This window comes from Monodon monoceros, unplaced genomic scaffold, assembly GCF_005190385.1.
Source record: "Monodon monoceros isolate NGI ecotype Baffin Bay Population unplaced genomic scaffold, NGI_Narwhal_1 Super_Scaffold_1, whole genome shotgun sequence".
Taxonomy (NCBI): domain Eukaryota; kingdom Metazoa; phylum Chordata; class Mammalia; order Artiodactyla; family Monodontidae; genus Monodon; species Monodon monoceros.
In genome coordinates this window covers 64,625,197-64,645,207 of record NW_021703765.1, presented here as the reverse complement: position 1 = coordinate 64,645,207, position 20,011 = coordinate 64,625,197, and the positions used below count along the sequence as shown (strand labels likewise).

At 40.7% G+C, this 20,011-nt stretch overlaps 1 protein-coding gene across 5 annotated transcripts in view; it reads left to right on the top strand.

Annotated features, from left to right (window-relative positions):
• The first annotated feature begins 3,460 nt into the window (after nt 1-3,460).
• Nucleotides 3,461-20,011, top strand: part of MTMR3 (myotubularin related protein 3) — a 131,940-nt gene continuing 115,389 nt past the window's right edge. For 4 of the 5 annotated variants that reach the window (XR_003795277.1, XM_029233876.1, XM_029233852.1 and 1 more), the window contains exon 1: nt 3,461-3,639. The gene's annotated coding sequence lies outside the window, so the exon portion shown is untranslated. Of the gene's footprint in view, nt 3,640-3,841; nt 4,001-20,011 lie in introns of those variants that run through there. The other variant, XM_029233867.1, reaches the window with a different exon arrangement.

The following is a 20,011-nucleotide window of genomic DNA, read 5'->3' as shown; positions in this document are numbered from 1 at the left end:
CACCTAGAGGGGTGGGATAGGGAGGGTGGGAGGGAGACGCAAGAGCGTGGGGATATGGAGATATATGTATACATAGAGTTGATTCACTTTGTTATACAGCAGCAACTAACACAACAATGTAAAGCAATTATACTTCAATAAAGATGTTAAAAAAAAAAAAAGAATCCACCTGCCAATGCAGGAGACATGGGTTTGAGCCCTGGTCTGGGAAGATCCCACATGCCATGGAGCAACTAAGCCCCTGCGCCACAACTACTGAAGCCTGAGCGCCTAGAGCCTGTGCTCCACAACGAGATGCCACCACAATGAGAAGCCCATGCACCGCAACAGAGTAGCCCCCACTCACGGCAACTAGAGAAAGCCCGCGCGCAGCAGCAAAGACCCAGCACAGCCAAAAATAAATAAGTAAATATATTAAAAAGAGAAAAAAAACGAATGGCATTGTTTTACACATTTGCAGGTCTTATTAAAGTTTGACTTAATACAGGAATTCTGCATTCCCCTTTCTGCTTCTGCTTTCAATCTGTCAGTTTTTTTCATTGAAATACATGAAGACAATCCAGCCTCATACAATTCAGATGGTTGTGGATATTCTTTTTTTGATACTACACTAAAACTTGAGAAGAGGTAGTTTCTTAAAGTTTAGTTGCATAAATTCATTTGAATGAATCTTTTGTACTCAGTTACACTAAACTCCATTGGTTTATCTTGCACTTTGAATAGATCTTTTATTCATGCATGATTTGGCAACATCATGAATTGGTCATTTAGAAAATATTGGTTCATTGGGTTATGTGGCTCTTCCAAATGTAGCCATGGTTTATTATACAGTATCAATGTTTCACTTTTGTTAATATTACTACCCATCTAAGCAAACGAGGACACGCAAATAGTGATCTTATGTGCACACAGAAATTCCTCCTACATCCTATATGCTAGTTGAGGATTCCTTAGCCCAAGTTAAAAGGCAAATACGGTGATACTCTGTCTAAAAAGAGGTCAAAGTGATATGCCAAAAGTCTGCCTTCTCCCGTCGTATTCCTGGGGAGTTGTGGGATTGGGTGAGTGGATGTTAACAGCATATTGGCTGAATATCTTCCTCGAGCCAACTCATTGGGAGCTAGCCAGCCTATGGCTGGGCTGTCCTGGAGTCAGGTACTAGCTTCCACCCAATCAGAGACCACCAACTATGGAACCCTACCCTTCATCCATTGCCTGAGCAGAGGCCTAGGTAGCAAAACGTGTGCCCCGAGGGGACTGAACTTGATGGGAACCTTATTTTACTGGGCAATAGGAGAAACAGGTGGGAAAACCTGTTCATCTGTTATTTTGTACTTACTATTTCCTCTCTCATACTTTAAAGGCTATAATCATATAACAGTAAAAGGAAAGCTGGATAGCAAATTATAAATAAAGCTGCAGAGTTGAGGTGGGAGGGAAAGTCACCGTTAATATGTGGATCTGAAGGGCCAACAGCAGGCCACCACTGAGCTTCAGATTTAGCCCTGGGCTTTCTGGAAGCCAAGGTGAGAAGATACACAATCAGCTGCCTCACACTAATTATCAGAAAGGAAGTGCACCTGTATCTGTGAGCAACGTAGTCAGAGAATATTGCCTGCTATATCAGTAAACAAAGGATGTTGTGGCCATCAAGCCATCAGCCACTGCAGCCACCTTCTTTACGGTGCTGCAGGGGATTCAGGGTGGAGAAAACAGGATATTGGCCCCAGTTCGTTAAGGTGCATATCAAAGAAATGATTTCAATGAGCCCAGACTCCTGCATCTTCCCATGCATAGTAAAGTGCTAAATTCATTAACTTGAGATGTCTGTTTTTTCTTTAATTAACGGTAATCTTTTGATGTTCTGACTACCTGTTTTTTTGGTGCAAAAATTCCTATATATTCTGGCTCCTCCCTTACCTCTTTGGAACAGTCCCCAGAGGTATCAGAGAGGCTGAGAATAAAACATATTCTCAACTTTTAGGTTGTGCAATTTTTTTTCAGCTGACAGAGTAGAGCAAAGCCTTTCCTAACTTTGAACTCTAATGTAGTTTCTTACTTGGGATTTTATTTCAGGCAACGATGCCATAGAGTTGGCAGTACAGCCTGGTGGGTGGGAGCATAGCTTTTGTTGTCAGTTGGGTTTGGGTTTGACATATATATATTTTTAAATAAATTTATTTATTTAATTTTTTGGTTGCGTTGGGTCATTGTTGCTGCATGCGGGATTTTCTCTGGTTGCAGCGAGCGGGGGTGGGGGGCTACTCTTCATTGCAGTGTACGGGCTTCTCATTGCGGTGGCTTCTCTTGCTGCGGAGCACAGGCTCTAGGGCGTGGGCTCCAGTAGTTGTGCACAGGCTTAGTTGCTCTGCGGCATGTGGGATCTTCCTGGACCAGGGATCCAACCCATGTCCCCTGCATTGGCAGGTGGATTCTTAACCACTGTGCCACCAGGGAAGCCCCTGGGTTTGATTTTTAAAAAACTTTTAGTGCATCTTATCCTGGGCTGCAGTTTCTTCATCTGTAAAATGGTGATAATAACAGTATCTACTTATTCGAGCTGTGAAGATTCAATTAGATGAGTTGTATAAATATTAGCTATTAGTTAATCAAGAAATTTCCCACTGCTTGTCATGAGCAGTTCTAGGTGCTGGGGGTAAAGTGATGAACCAAACAAAGAAGATCTTTATCTTTAAGTAGCTTTTACTTCAGAATGGGATAAAAAGACAACAAACACGAAAAACAGGTAAATAATTGCACAGAGTACTGTGGAAAAAGCGGTACAACAAATGCAAGGATAGATTTCATTTGACTGGTTCTCGCAGTCATTTTCCAGAAAAGTCAAAGGTATAACGTTAAAACGTAACTCTGATGAGATGAATCTGTTAGGGCCTGAGGTTAATTCAGTTCTGGTGTGTAGAATTCTTCTACAGGCTATTGAGTGTGGGTTACAAGTTTGTTTTTTGCTTGTTTGAAAACTCACTTCTTCCAGCTGTGCTTTGGTGCAAGCAGTCTGAAATTGTATTGAGTAGAACCTTGAGCACACTGTACTTAACTTGCATTACATTAAATTAGTTTTATCCTCAGCACAATTACAGGTGAAAGACACTACTATTGTTCTAGCGTTGTCTTGCCCAGGGCTATAGAGCTAGGAAAAGATGCCTCCCAAAAATCTGTGGGACCACCTTTGGTTTTCTTCTTCGCCCATTACCCAGCCGTTTCTCTCCTTCGCCAGCTGCGCTTCCCAGCCAGCCCCTCGCTCGCCCCGGGCGCTCGGCTGATCAGCAACCCGGCTCACCCGCAACCCGGCTCACCCCGGGGGCGTGGTAATCGGCCCAGACCCCGCCCCCTCCCCCGCGACGGCCCGCCCTCTTTTCCCCTGACCGCCGGCTGAGAGGCCGAGCGTGCGCGCGCGCCCCCGCTCGCGGCCCAGCTCTGTCTCGGGAGCGTGCTCTGTGTGGCCGTCGCCGCCATGTTGTTGTGGTTGTGAGAAGGCGGCGGCAGCGGCAGTGGCAGAGGAGCAGCCGGTCGAGACGCTCCAGCGGCCCAGGCCCTGCCCCCCGCCGGCCCTGGCTGGGAGCCTTGTGGGGTGGCGGAGGAGGCCGTGCCGTGACGGGCCTCACCATGTCCTGCCGCCCGGTAAGGAAGGCCCCCCCCCTCCCGCCCCGTCTTCTCCGGGGGTGAGGAGGAGCTGGAGGAGGGGCGGGCCTCGGCCCAGGCGCGGCGGCTGTCACCCTCTGAGGAGGCGGCGGCGGCCGGCGGGGGGCTGCGGACGGCGTGCGTGGCCCGGGGAGGGTGGCCCGGGCGGCGGCCGCGGCCGCCAGAGGGAGGCGCGGGGAGCGGGAGATCAGCGGCCCGGCGCGGCCCGGACCCTCGGCGCGGAGGAGGCGGGGTCCAACCCGGGCAGCCTTCCTGAACTTGGTGGGGAAGGGCCCACGGGGCTAGGGGTGTGAGGCGCTACCTCGCAGCGTCCGGGGAAATGTCCGCGGACCCCCGGGAGGTGAGTGTGCGCTCCTCGCCCCGACCGGGTCTGTGGGAGTCCTCCATGGCGAGAGGCCGGAGGTCGGGGGCCACGGAGCCCCCGGGGCGAGCGGAGCGGGCCCGGGACTTGTGGGAAGGAGGAGTGGCCGCCTTACTGTGCAGCAGGGCATCACCCTGACCTGGTAGTGCTTGGGTGGGAAGGATGGTTCGGAGGCGGTTGAGAGAGCTCAGCAACACTGGTCAAACAGCTCCACGAAAGATTGCAGAGTAATTTCTCAGATGAAAATCGGGCCACTAAATGTATTGAATCCTGCTGCTTAGGACCCCTAAGATAATATTGTTGGTTGTACTTTGGGCTGGAAAACTTCCTTCAAAATAGTGGGGTAAATTTTATGGCCGTTTTAATAAACTCATCGGGGGTCTGATAGTCTCACCTGTGAGTTTTGCACATTAGCTATTGTTGGGTAATGATGGTCAGGTGTCGTCTCCAGACTGAGGCCTAAATTCTTAACCGTTTTAGTATCTTGACATACACTTTGCTATCTGACAGTATCTATTTTTTCACAACGAGGGAAAAAAAGTTGGCATGCCCTTCCAGTTGAGCTTCACCATCGTTTCTCATAATGTTGACAACAGTGCCATCGAGGCCTGGGTTGAATTAGGTGAGATGATTTTTTTTAATGTAAAGTAGTCGTGACTTGTACATGAAGAGGTGTTGGGGACCTTCCCCTTTCAGATCCAAGGCTGTTTCAGTAGGGCAAGAGACAAGACGCGTGTTGCTTTTTGCTCAGAGACCAACTAAGGTAAGGTGTGTTGGTGGCAAGCAGAAAGTCTTCTTTTCCAAGGCCTGTGACTTGGGTGGGTAGAAGAGCTTAGAGAATGACACTGTTTTGAGTAAACCCAGTACAGTATGTGTCATTTAACTAAGTTTGGAGAGTTCTAGAATTTTAGATTTGCTCCCTATAAAGGCTTCTTTCAGCTCTAATTACTTTCCTCATTTTCAGGTGGCCCTGAGCTGTTCGAGTGACCAGCACACTGGTGCAGCCCCACTTGTAGTTAGTTAATGGCAAGCCATAGGAGAACCGAGGTTTTCCCTGCTTGTAGGCCAGGTTTTTTTAGTTCAGTCCTTACCTAATTAAATACCAGTTGTCGGAAATAATATGGACTGCCTGAAATGCTGATTCCTGGGCCTCACGCAGGACCTGGTGAATTAAAATCTCTGAGGGTGGGGCCTAGGAATCCATCCTTACAAAACTCCCTGAATGATTCTGGTCAGCCAGGTTTGTGAACTTGTGCTTTAGATCACTTTTGGTATTCCAAAAGATTTCCACTAATTACGACTCCTGAGAGTGTTTTTAATTGTTTATACAATTTCAGAGGTATGGAGGAGGGGGAAGCCTGAGAGATAAAACTGAAAATTGAGCATCTCTTAAAATATAATGGATTTATGTAGGGGAAACAGATTTGTTGCCAAAAATTATTTGTGCAGGTTCTGAGGAACACACTTGATAAAATTAGAGGCTGCTTGACTGGAGGTATATCCAGAGATACAATGAGGAATCCAGAGGAAGGAAGCAGAGAGGGAGAGGCAGTAAGTCTGCTTCTGGCCCACAAAGAGCTCCACTGAAGGTGCTTCCCAGCATCATGATTGCTCCTACACCATCTGATTCAGTTTCTAGTAAAGTGTGGGTAGGGCAGGTGAATTAGCAGTCATTTGAGACAAGGGTTGTGAACCAGGCAGGTTTACTGTGGACTGTGAAAAGTTGTTGAAATATGCCTGAGGCCCTGAGGACTGGTAAAGTCAGTTTTAAAATCTGTTGCAGTTTTGGTTAACACCTTCTATGGTAAAGTGGAGTGCTGAGTTACCAAAGGAAGTAGTCATATTGCAGAGGGGGTGTGGTGAGGTTTGTTACAAGTTTGGAAGAGTTGGAAGAAAATGTTACAGTTGTATAGAGCAGTGAAGGAGTTTGCTAAATATCCTGTTAAATCATAGTGTAGTATTGTTAGAGAAGTACACCTAGTTGTCCACTGCAAGAGCCAGAGGCCATGTTTGTTTTGTTCTTTGGTGTCTCCAGTAGCTAGCATAGTTCCCAGCATATACTGTGCTCTCAGATATTTGTCGAGTAAATGAATAGTATTGAGATGGGAAAAAGAACAGTTTTGGTGGTTGATAACAATGTTTGTTATTAAAAGTTACTTGATCATTTGCATTGGATTAAAGAGTGAGCTTTTTAGTCCTTGTGGTTTGGAACTTTGAGATCCCATCAAGAGATTCTGTTTTCTAAAGACTGCTATTGCACACTATCCTGTTCTCTAGTTTTTGGGTCGTAAATGTGCCTTAATATTTTTTTTGTGTGTGTATGTGTTTCTTAATTATTTTAGGTATTGGTGTTTTTTTTTTTTAAGCGCATTTTGTTAGATGCAGAGGTATTTAGAATAATGGGAAGCTGTAGATTGGCAGAGATTGTGTCATTAATTTGACTCTGTGACTGCTGTTAGGAATGTCGCTTCTCTGGACCTCAGTTTTCTTATCAATCTACGATTAAAGGCCTGTACTTGTTGACCTCAAGTAGTTTCTCCAGCCTGAATTTGGAAATCTTTAATAATTTGTAATTGTTACTTAGTATTAATCTCATATAGGTAGATGAACCTTTTAATTAAAAAAAAACTGAAAAAAGAACATTCTGTTTTGAATTCTGCTTTTGACTTATGGATTTTAGACATTGTTCAAAAGTGCTCTGGAAATTGAGCTCATGTTGCAAGTATTATGCAGAAACAACATGCTTATGCTGTTGTAATTAACTTAGTGTTGAAATCAAAATGGATTTCACATAGGGAACTTCAAAATTTAGTGTGAAGCCACAAGATTAAGAATGGTTCGGGGGAAGTTTGTGTAATTTATGTGGTCAGCTGTTTCTTACAGACCACCCAATTTTGTAATTTTCTGTGGTGAATTTATATGTAATTTTATAATCAGTGAAACTTAAGACAAAGCACGAGATTAAATACATATCCAGTTGAATTAGGATTCCCAATAATTTTAGAGGCTAGAAAATTGTTAATATTCATTGTTATTTTTAATTTTAATTTCATGCTTGTATCTTCACTTTTGCGCCTAGAACCTTAACATACCTTTTAAATTCACATTTGTATCAGATGTTCAAAGTGAAAACTATTGTAGCATGGCATTGGATGACCAGTAAGTCCTGGGTTCAAGCCTGGGTTGTGCTTCTCATTAGCTGTATTGTTTCTGGCAAACCACATAACCCTTCTGAGCTTCAGTTCCTTCATTAGTAAAAGGAAGAAGAGCAAATTCTCTGTTTATATCAACCTGTCAGTGAGGATCAAATGGAGTGGTGTATATGAAAAGCAATCTAAAAATGTAAGGGGATGATAATGGAGTCATATTGTATTAGAATCCTATTTTCCTGGAAGAGTTGGCTTGTGGAGCAGTGGTAAAATCTGGTATCTGCTGTCAAGTGCAGAATTTACTAATATCTCTGGTAAAGCAACAACAAAATGTCTGTACTCTGCCTGGAGAAACCTTTTAGCAAGCACTTGTACCAGTCTGCCAATAGAAATGGTCACAGTGTTTCAAGAAACTTCAGAGGGATCTGGGAGTCTTACATTTGTGCCCAGGTTTGCACTTGGAGTAGACTTGCTAGATTTCACACATTTTGTTATGTTAGAACGGTGGTAGAAAGTGGAAGGGTCAAGGAGTTTAGTACATTCTGTGTAAAGTTTTAGGGCTCTGTTTTCTAAATGGCAGGTGGCAACGTCATAGGGTAGTGAAATCAATGTGGTGATTTCTAAAAACTAGAAAATATCAGCACATCAGAAATGGTAAAAATAATTATTGATTTGGGAAACTTTTGTTGTTTTATACATTTATATATGTGTATTGAGTTGCAACATAAAATGTATTTTTTCTTTTCTTTTTTTTTTGTTTTTCTGCACCGCATGTCTTGCGGGATTTTGCTTCCCCAACCAGGGATCAAACCTGTGCTCCCTGCAGTGGAAGCATGGGGCCCTAACCACTGTACTGCCAGGGAATTCCCTTGTCTGGACTTTTAAAATACATGTGCTATTGTTTCCTTAGGCTAAATTCCTAAAAGTGGGCTTACCTGGCAAAGGGTTTTTTTTTTTTTTTTTTTTTTTAAATTTTTGGCTGCGTTGGGTCTTCGTTGCTGCACCCAGGCTTCCTCTAGTTGTGGCGAGCGGGGGCTACTCTTCATTGCGGTGCGCGGGCTTCTCACTGCAGTGGCTTTTCTTGTTGTGGAGCACAGGCTCTAGGCGCATGGGCTTCAGTAGTTGTGACACACGGGCTCAGTAGTTGTGGCCTGCAGGCTCTAGAGCGCAGGCTCAGTAGTTGTGGCGCACGGGCTTAGTAGCTCTGCGGCATGTGGGATCTTCCCGGACCAGGACTTGAACCCGTGTGTCCTGCATTGACAGGCAGATTCTTAACCACTGAGCCACCAGGGAAGCCCCGGGTTTTGTTTTTTAAATTTGAATATACTCAGGGCACCCTCTAGATAGGATGCTATTTTAAAGTCTCAGCAAGAGAATATCAGTGTCCAATTCCATGTATTCTTTTTTTTTAATTGGGGTAAAATTGCTTTACAATATTGTGTTAGTTTCTGCTGTACAATGAAGTGAATCAGCTATATGTATGCATATATCCCCTTCCTCTTGGACCTCCCTTCCACCCACCCATTTAGGTTGACACAGAGCACCGAGCTGAGCTCCCTGTGCAATTCCATATATTCTTGCTAGTGATTTACTACCTTTTAGCTTGTTGGAGTTTAAAATAGTTTGGGAATAGTTTTCCTTTGTTCTTTTTTCAGCATCAGATCTTAGCCTCTACAGCTTAACTGTGGAAGGGGCAGGTAAAAATGAAAGTGCAGTGATAGGGACTACTTTAGACCAATGGTCTGTAAACTTTTTGATTGCTCATCCCAACAGTAAAAAAAAAATTTGAGTATTAATGTTCAATCCTTAAGTATTTAATTTACAAATAATATGTATAGTAACTGGTTATTTTGTACCTTATACAATATAAACAAAAAAATTAACAAGGATGAGAATTAAAAATAAAGTTCAAATATCTTTCTTGTTTACCCCAGTGGAGCTATCTTGGGTACTCCTTGAAGTGTACTATACTCTACTTTGGACGTAACTGCTTTCGACGCTTAAGATTTAACGTTGGGCTTTTATGGTTGACTGTTTTTGGGCCTTTCCACTAATTGTGCAGATGGTCCAGCCTAGTTGGATTATGATAGTCTTTAAAGTGTCCCATGCTGTTCAGAGTCACATCCTCAGTAAGTGCAAACATAAACCTTGCTCATAAAGCATCAGTTTGATACCTTTTGTCATTGTTGACGTGGCTGAATTGAAAAGGGCAAATCATAGGATAGGAAACAGTCTAAATAATTAGTCTACTTCTTTTAGATATGAAGAACTGATATTGTGTAGAGTATATTTTTAAAAGTCTATGCTTTATGGAAAGCAGTTTGGTTATAACATTTTTGTTTTCTAAGAGGTTAGGTCTGGGCTTCCCTGGTGGCGCAGTGGTTGAGAGTCCGCCTGCCGATGAAGGGGACATGGGTTCGTGCCCCGGTCCGGGAAGATCCCGCATGCCGCGGAGCGGCTAGGCCCGTAAGCCATAGCCGCTGATCCTGCGCATCTGTTGCCTGTGCTCCGCAACGGGAGAGGCCCGCGTACCGCAAAAAAAAAAAAGTCTTGGAGACTGAAAAAATTGCTCCGTACTTGCTTTCCTTTGCTTGCAAAATACCACAATTAACCTTTCACTCTAACTCCATTTGGAAGAGCCTGAGTCAGTAACTTTTAAAAAATGCTTTCTTGGGTTGAAACTTTCCCTGATGAATCTTAGATTAAAAGGTAACTTTTTTCCTTAAGTTTGAATAAGTTACTTTTGATTTGCCCCTTTCCTCCCCGCTGTAAGTTATGAAATCAGAAAATGGTGTTTTTGCACTACAAAAATGAGTCTCCCTCTCACTTCCCATCATGGAGAATTTAATTTCAGTTATTTTATATGGGTCGATATCAGAGAAAGATAATATTGAAATCTTAGATATTGTGAAAAGAGCAACCTTAGCGATTATTTTTTGCTAAAGAAATTTTTTTTGCCAGTTAAAAGATAATTTATACTGAAGGGGATTGCTATATACAGTATTTTGGGAAAAGGGCCAGGTATCCCTTTTTACCTTAGGTAGCATGATTTATAAGGTGCTGTCACATACATCTTCTTAGATCCTCATAAGGATTTGAAAGCATCATTTAATCAGGGATGTTGTGACTCCTTTGAGGCCACATGCCTAGTGTTTGACATCATATTTAAAGAGGTAGACTGTAATCCCTGCAGAAGTAGGTACTGATGGCTATTCTCCTTCACTCCTCAGCACTTTATATACTGCCTGGTACAAAGTAAGCTATCAATATTTATGGACTAACTGTTTGAACTCGTACATATATATTTACATGTGTAAATAAGTTATAGCATTGTAAAACCAATACATCATTTTCTATAGTTAGATTTTTCGTTCATCTGATGTGCACAGAAAATGTTTTTGTGGGAGAGGTCATTAACTTTACCATCAGCCTTTCAGATATCCTCTTTCTTTCTCTTAAGGATAGACTCATGGTGACAAAAAAATTAGTCTTGATGTAATTCTTTTCACTGTGTGTGTCCCTCCTACTGGCAAGACTGTGTGTGTGTGTATATATGTATGTGTATATTTATTTATATAGTAGTTTCCTATTTAAAAAGGAAACATACTCATTAGTTAGTCGTTGGGTGTATAGTGGTTCTTGAAACGTGGACTTCATGGTTTGCCATAGGGTGAATGAAAAGGAGCAAGTATGATTTCTCTCACTTGTCTTACTCTTTCCAGTTGCCTGTACACGTGGTTTTGGTTTACTCTGAAAACACTGAAAAAAAAAAGTTAGTCTTCTGAAGAAGCTGGTATTTTATTCCCCTTTGGTCTGCTGAACTTAAAATCATGTTTAGTAAGTGAACTAATATACTTCTATATATAAGAGAGACCCTGTAAAGACAAGAATGGAAATATTAATAGTGATTAATTTTTGGCTGGGATAGTGACCATTTTCTGCTTCATATTCTTTGTAGTTTCCCAATTTTCTGTAATGAACATGTATTATTACTCTTATAATTAGGAAAAGGCTGCTATTTTAAAGTACATTTTAATATCCTTAGTTTTCTTTTTTTTTTGGCTGTGTTGGGTGTTCGTTGCTGCGTGCAGGCTTTCTCTCGTTGCGGCGAGAGGGGGCTACTCTTCATTGCAGTGCATGGGCTTCTCGTTGCGCTGGCTTCTCTTGTTGTGGAGCACAGTCTGTAGAGTGCACGGGCTTCAGTAGTTGTGGCTTGTGGGCTCTAGAGCTCAGGCTCAGTAGTTGTGGTGCACAGGCATAGTTGCTCTGTGGCATGTGGGATCTTCCCAGACCAGGGATCGAACCTGCGTCCCCTGTATTGGCAGGTGGATTCTTAACCACTGCACTACCAGGGAAGTCCCTGTCCTTAGTTTTCATTGGCTGGCTTATGAAGGTTTAAGTCATAGTCACCATTGAGGAAGTGGGTTGTGGTCTTCCCTGGTGGTCCAGTGGTTAAGATTCCGCACTTGCACTGCAGGGGGTGCGGGTTCACTCCCTGGTTGGGGAAGTTCTGCATGCTGTGGGGTGTGGCCAAAGGAAAAAAAAAAATAGAGGAAGGAAGTGGTTCCTTAACTGACTCCAGTTCCTAAGCAGAGTGGCAGCTGTAGGAAGTGGTATGGGAAAATGGGGCAAGCAAGCTGATTTGAACTTTCTTATTGTAATTTCCACTATGACTGAGACAGTCTGGGCTTTGGTCACAGTTAAACACAAGACCTCCATCTAATTTTACTCTTCCTAATGAGCTGTTTGAGAATTATGAAACCTTAAAAAGAAAAATCAGATCCTATGTACTGTAAACACAGGACTTGGCCTGAATTCCCAGTTTGCTTGCTGATATGCCATGTGGACTTGCCATGTGGAGCAAGAACTGTAGCTGTGTGTGTGTGTGTGTGTGTGTGTGTGTGTGTGTGTGTGTGTGTGTTTAAAAATATCAAGTAGGTGGAGAACAGTATGGAGGTTCCTTAAAAAACTAAAAATAGAAGTACCATACAACCCAGCAATCCCACTACTGGGCATATACCCTGAGAAAACCATAATTCAAAAACAGTCATGTACCACAATGTTCATTGCAGCTCTATTTACAATACCCAGGACATGGAAGCAACCTAAATGTCCAACGGTAGATGAATGGGTAAAGAAGATGTGGCACATATATACAATGGAATATTACTCAGCCATAAAAAGAAATGAAATTGAGTTATTTGTAGTGAGGTGGGTGGACCTAGAGTCTGTCATACAGAGTGAAGTAAGTCAGAAAGAGAAAAACAAATACTACATGCTAACACATATATATGGAATCTAAAAAAAAAAGGTGATGAAGAACCTAGGGGCAGGAGAGGAGTAAAGACGCAGATGTAGAGAATGGACTTGAGGACACGGGGAGGGGGGAGGGTAAGCTGGGACGAAGTGAGAGAGTGGCATGGACTTATATATACTACCAAATGTAAAATAGCCAGTGGGCAGCAGCCGCATAGCACAGGGAGATCAGCTCGGTGCTTTGTGACCACCTAGAGGGTGGGATAGGGAGGGTGGGATAGGGAGGGTGGGAGGGAGGGTAATGCAAGAGGGAAGAGATAGGGGGATATATGTGTATATATAGCTGATTCACTTTGTTATAAAGCAGAAACTAACCATTGTAAAGCAATTATACTCCAACAAAGATGTTAAAAAAAAAATCAAGTGGGACTATAGCAACTCAGATGTGATACTGATTTTGTACATGTAATTTGAACTGGAATATACTTAGATAAATGACTTATTTTGGCAGTAGAGTCTCATTGGGGTTTTGGTGTTAATGTACAGCTGGGAGTTGAGCCACTGTAAGTTTATTTACTCATTTATCTGTTGATATTTTAGGAACGTCTATGTAATACATCCTTTAGAGTTTAAGTGATAGAGTTTAGGTAGAGCCTGGGCTTTTGCTGTTTATTGCATGTTATAGTGACTTAAATGCTGTGTAAATATTCAGAATGTTAGATTTCTGGGGTAGAACTCTTTTTAACTATCTGCCCTTACTTTATTATTTTATTTTAGTTTTTATTTTTGTTTGTTTTTTACGGTACGCGGGCCTCTCACTGTTGTGGCTTCTCCCGTTGCGGAGCACAGGCTCTGGACGCGCAGGTTCAGCGGCCATGGCTCACGGGCCCAGCCGCTCCGCGGCACGTGGGATCTTCCCGGACCAGGGCACGAACCCGTGTCCCCTGCACCGGCAGGCGGACTCTCAACCACTGTGCCACCAGGGAAGCCCTACTTTATTATTTTAAAGAATAAGATTAAAGTTGAAGAACAATCAAGGTAATAAAGGTAGGTGCTAATATAAATTTATAGAGGTTTTTAGTTAAAAATATTATAATAAAGATATATGGGCTTGTCAAAAAAAAAAATACCCTGTAGAAGTCGATAAAGGCCATATTCCTCTGTTCCAAAATTCCACAATCTTGGCTTTCTTTTTTTTAAAAGTAAAATTTAAATATTTCAAAATTTAGAAAAATATGGAGAATAATTTAATAATCACCATGTACCTAATTTAAAAGATGTTGATTTAGATTTAATAGATGTTGACGTCTTGTAAGATTTGCCTGAAAGGTGTATTTATATTTGTTTTTAAAAATCAAAATATATAGTTTGGAGTCCCTTTTGCATTCATCTTAGATCCTGTTTCCATTATCCAGAGGTGGTTTTACTCTCTTAGCCCATGCTCTTTTATCTTTCCAACAAATGTCTCTGTGTATTTAACATTTAGTATTATGGTGTTTCAAATGTGTGTGGTACCTTAGTGTATATATTCTGTTTGAAAAGCTTGAAATTTATCTGTGTTGATACATGTATATTTACTTCACTTAAAAGCTGTTAGCTTAATAGCTATTCAGTTGTATGAATAGAATGCAATTTTAGTCCCCTATTAATAGTTGTTTTCAGTTAATATATAGATCTTAAAATTTCCCTTTAGTAGGATCAAACTGTACGTGCTTATCTACAATTTGTTTTTTTCTCAGTAATGTACTACAGACATCTTACTGTATCACAAAATATAGATTTACTTCATTTTTAAGGACTGTAGTTTTTTAAAACTTTTTATAGGCATGCTACAATTATTTATCCAGTCCTTTACTGATGGACATCTAGGGATTTTTTTTTTTTTGGCATTTTTTCCCCTTATTACAAAAAGTGCTGTCTCTCATGGATATTCTAGCACTTTATACTTTTGAACAACGGTAGGATAATTTCCACAGAAATAATTTTGCAGAGTAAATTTTGGGGGAATAGAATTGCATGCAATAAATATTGATGCTTTTATATTAAAATCTAAACCAATACGTGTATTTGTAACTTTCTTATTCCTGGTCTGTTCACTTAGGTATGTTCAAAATGGGTGCTATGTAAGAGGCGCTGAGATGGATAGCTTTGTAATATAAAGCAGCTAACATGTTAAAATTGCATAGTAGAAACTAGGAGGAGTCCCAGCTTTATATAGGTGAGGCACATAGAGCTGTGTTCGGGGAATAGTTTTAGTTTTGCTAGCACAGAATAGAGGATTCAAAAATAAGTTTGTAAAGTGCTATAAATTAATCAAATCCTTAAATTACTTGATATTTCTTTTTTTTTTTTTTTTTTTTTTGGCGGTACGCGGACCTCTCACTGCTGTGGCCTGTCCCATAGTGGAGCACAGGCTCCAGACGTGCAGGCCCAGCGGCCATGGCTCACGGGCCCAGCTGCTCCGCGGCACATGGGATCCTCCCGGACCGGGGCACGAACCCACGTCCCCTGCACTGGCAGGCGGACTCCCAACCACTGCACCACCAGGGAAGCCCCTTGAAATTTCTTTTACTTGCTGTACTGAGCCCTTTTAGGCTGAGATCAAAGGCAGTTTTGGTGAAGATGTGTTTGGTGGTAGTGCGCATGATCGGGAGCAGGCAAAGATTAGAAAGCAGTGAAGAATCTGTACTGTACTCAGAATTAGGTAATAAGGACCTGAATTAAGGTGGTGGCAAGGTGGTAATTTAGATAGCTAGATTAAAGTAGAGGGTTGTTGGTTGATACCCTAAAGGAAATACACAAATTTGAATGGGAGGTTAGTGGCAAGGATTCAGAGTTGGTGGGTTTTGGGTCTCAGAGAATAGTGATAGTATAGAAATATGGAATTGGGAGGGGGAGCTGGTTTTGGAAAAGGACAAAAATGAAACCCTTCACACGTTTACCATTGAGGCCAGGGTATAGTAGTAAAAATGTCCTGCAGGAGCTTGGAGATAGAGAACTTGAGGCAGGAAGAAAGGTAGGCCTTATCTGGATGAGATCTTGAACCTAGAAGAGCCAGAGATTGAGGCTCACATTTAGGGGAGTGGGAGAAGATTGAATTTTAAGAAAACCTGTTAAAATTAGGTTAATGAGGCATAGTGGAGGCCAAGGAGATTTCCAAACGAGTGATAATTAAATTTGAGTGAAATGGGAAACAATGGGATTTGGTGATCCATACTAGTCATCCATCATTTTCTTAGGTTAATTTTAGCATAATAAGGGGTGAGGAGTGGGGGATGAGACAGCATGTATGGAACCTGTGTTGTTCAATAGAACTTTCTCTGATTCCTTCTGACATTCGATAACTGCTGTTCAGTACATATTGAGCACTTGAAATTTCGCTAGTTTGACCAAGGAACTGTTGGGTTGGCCAAAGTTTTTGGTTTTTAAGTAAAAATAAAAGACATTTTTCATTTTCACTGAGAACTTTATTGAACAAGATATTCACCCTTTTGGTCCACTACCTTCTGCCATTTTTCAGACAACTTCATAATTCCATCTTCCCAAAACTTTTAATCTTTTTGAGCAAAGAACTGTTCCAGGTGCCTTTTACAGTCTTCTAGGGAATTGAAATTTTTTCCATTAAGAGAATTTTATAAAGACAGAAATAAATGGAAATCCAAACGTGCAATGTCTGGTGAATACAGCGGATGAATCAGAATTTCCCAGCCAAGCTGTAACAGTTTTTGCCTGGTCACCAAAGAAACATGCAGTCTTGCGTTATCCTGATGGAAGATTGTGTGTTTTCTGTTGACTAATTCTGGACGCTTTTCGTCGAGTGCTGCTTTCAGCTGGTCTAATTGGGAGCAGTACTTGTTGGAATTAATCATTTGGTTTTCCAGAGGAGTTCGTAATAGAGGACTCCCTTCCAGTCCCACCATATACACAGGCATCACCTTCTTTGGATGAAGACCAGCCTTTGGTGTGGTTGGTGGTGGTTCATTTCACTTGCCCACGATCTCTTCCTTTCCACATTATTGTACAGTATCCACTTTGCATTGCCCGACACAGTTTGTTTTGAAAACGGAACGTTTTCATCACATTTAAGTAGAGAATCAAATGCGGAAATACGGTCAAGAAGGTTTTTTTTTGCTTAACTTGTGTGAAATCCAAACATCAAAGTGATTAACATAACCAGGCTGGTGCAAATGATTTTCATCGCTTGATTTGGATATTTTGAATATGTCAGCTATCTCCCATGTGGTATAACGTTGATTGTTCTCAATGTCTCGATTTGATCACTATCAACTTCAACTGGTCTACCCGACCATGGAGCATTGCCCAGCGAGAAATCTCCACCACGAAACTTCTCAAACCACTTCTGACACATTTGATCTGTCACAGCACCTTCTCCATACACTGCACAAATCTTTTTTTGCGTTTCAGTTGCGTTTTTACCTTTCTTGAAATAATAAAGCATAATATGGCAAAAATATTGCTTTTTTCTTCCATCTTGAATATTAAAACAGCTACACAAAAATTCACCAATTTTGATAAGTTTTTTTTTTTTTTTTTTAATTTTCAGCTGTGTTGGGTCTTCGTTGCTGTGCGCGGGCTTTCTCTAGTTGTGGTGAGCTGGGGCTACACTTCGTTGCAGTGTGCAGGTTTCTCATTGCGGTGGCTTCTCTTGCTGCAGAGCACGGGCTCTAGGGCGCGTGGGCTTCAGTAATAGTGGCGCGCGGGCTTAGTTGCTCTGTGGCATATGGGATCTTCCCGGACCAGGGATCGAACCCGAGTCCCCTGCGTTGGCAGGTGGATTCTTAACCATTGCGCCACCAGGGAAGTCCCAAGTTTTGTTTTTTTTTTTTTTTTTTTTTTTTTTTTTACTGTACCCTGATACGACAGGTGTCACAATACAGTAACAACATTGTTTTGAATGAAGTTAAAGACAACTAAGTGCTACTAGAGCCATCCCAATAAATTAAAAATTTTTAATTTTAATTAATTTAAATTTAAATAGCCACATGTGGCTAATGGCTACATGTTGGACGGCACAGATTATGGACTGTTAAAATGAAACAGTGATGTAGATTAGCAGGAGGAGGAGATCTCAGGATAAAGTAGAAGCATTTCGTTATTTAAAAATTTTGTTGCAGTGCTATCAAAATTGTGTTGGAATTACATATTTTAGTGCAAACCAGATTTTTGCATTTTTATGTTCAGTGCTGGCTATAATTAATTGACAACTCTTTTCTATATGGAAGATCAAAATTAATTTTAAGAGAATTATGGTCTGAAATTTTTTCATGATGTCCCTTCCCTTTTTTTCTTCTGTCTTGCTTTTTAAAGATAATAATTCAAATTTTATAATTTATAATTCAAATTTTACCCAATATCTTTTGAGACATTTGGATCTCTATTTTCTCCAATTAAAAGTAACTGAAAATTTCTGTTTTAGAAATCTCATTGGGGAGAGAGGGAATACCAGCTATACTTTAAACAAATCAATATCTTAGATATTTTATGGCTTGAGAAATGGTTTGCTTTGAGAATGATTTATGGTTTAAATTTGAATATTTGATAATACATGAGAGAACCTTTCTTACTAGGCTTACCTAAATGCACTTTGCAAGAAGAAAAATTAAGTGTAAATGGAAGAACCCATTCACAAACAGTGCTAATTATGTGATTCCATTTCTATAAAGTTAAAAAAATAAGACAAAACTGATAGATGGCAACAGAAGTCAGAATAATGGTTATTTTTGGTAGTGAGCATAAGGGAGACTATAGGGTTGTTAATGTTCTGTATCTTGATCTGGGTGGTAATTTCATGGTTTTCTTTATGAGAATCATTGAGTTGTATACTTATATAAACTTTTTTGTATGTATGTAACACTTCAGTTTTAAAACTTTTACCGCCTCACAAAATTTTAATGAACATAATTAGCTGAGTTTGTCTTTCTTTAGCTTTTTAATTTTTCTGCTATGTCTGTCCATACGTGAATACACTTAATGATGAAACCTATTTTGTCTTTTAAAATTACGATCTAAAACATGCAGAAGGGTGCATAAAAAATGTATAGCTTAATGAATTTTTAAAATGAGTATATTGGAGAGACGTCTCTTGTGGTCCAGTGGTTAAGACTCTGCTTCCACTGCAGGGGGCATGGGTTCGATCCCTGGCCTGGAAACCAAGATCCCGCATGCCTTGTGGCGTGGCCAAAAAAAACTACATTGGAGGGTTTTTTTGTTGTTGTTCATTTGTTTTAGAGTATGTCGTACCTATGTCTGTAAGAAGGGAAGGAGTTGATAGAGGGCGAGAATTTTTGAAGAGAACAAAGTTTTGAGGATTCTCAGAATACCATATCTTTGCCTTGGCTCTTCCTTTACTATCCCCTTGGGCAAATCATTTAACTTAATTTGGGTCTCAGATTTTTCTATACATTGGGGATCATACCTAACCTTCTTTGCAAGGTGACTGGTGCAATTCAAAATTATAGGAACATAGAATAATATTACTAGATAGCCCTTTAGGCTTGAATTCAGGTCTCTGACCTTACAGAACAGAATTGTGATGTGAAAAGATAAAATGATTTGTACAAGGACACACAGCTGGTGATTATTAAGATTATTCATTTACATTGGCTTAAAAATTTCTGAGGCTTTTAAGTATGCTAGGCACTATTCTAAGCAATTTACATGTATTAAGTTGTTTAATTGTCTAGGATTATTCCCAGAGGTAGGTATAATTATTCCAATTTTACTGATGAGGAAATTGAGGCAAAATGGGGTTAAGTAACTTGCCCAGGTAGTTGCGTTCTTTGCTATACTGCCTAGCTAAGTGAAAGCACTTAAGGATTTTAGGCAAATATTAAGATTTTTTAATAATGTTTTACAGATTTTGTGAAGTAAAATTTTGGTTTTTGAACCAAAATTAGAAAAAGGAACCTCATTTGTTGTGACTATCATGATTATGGAAAAGATTGATGTTAATACTTACTGTTTGGGTTTTATTCTGTCCTTGACAAAGCTCATTTTCTTCTTAAAATGACTAGGATGTAAACACTAGGTAGTTTTCTTTTAAAAATAGATTTGTTTTTTTAATCCTAAGTCAGTTTATTTCTACTTTACAAATACTGTCTAGATTTCTAGGCAAAATGTTAATGGAAGGGAGTTTTCAGACTTGGAGGCAGATCTAATAAGGTTTAGTGTTCCTGTATCGGTTGTTTCAGCAGCATCTGGTCCTTGTTTTCAGGACAATAATACAGATTCTGTAAAAATTTATTTTAGACTAAGGTATAACTTACATACAGTAAAACTCACCCTTTTTGAGTACAGTTCTGCAAGTTTTGGAAACACATGATCAACACTAATCAAGATATAGAAGAGTTCCATCACCTCAAATTGTCTTTGGCAACTACTGATCTGTTTTGTCGCTATAGTTGTCTTTTCCAGAATTTCGTATAAATGGAATCATGCAGTATGTAACCTTTTGAGACTGGCTGCTTTTATTTAACATAATGCACTTTGAGACATCCATAGTTTGTGTATCAGTGATTACTTTTTATTGCCGAGTAGCATTCCATTGTATGGATGTACCACAGTT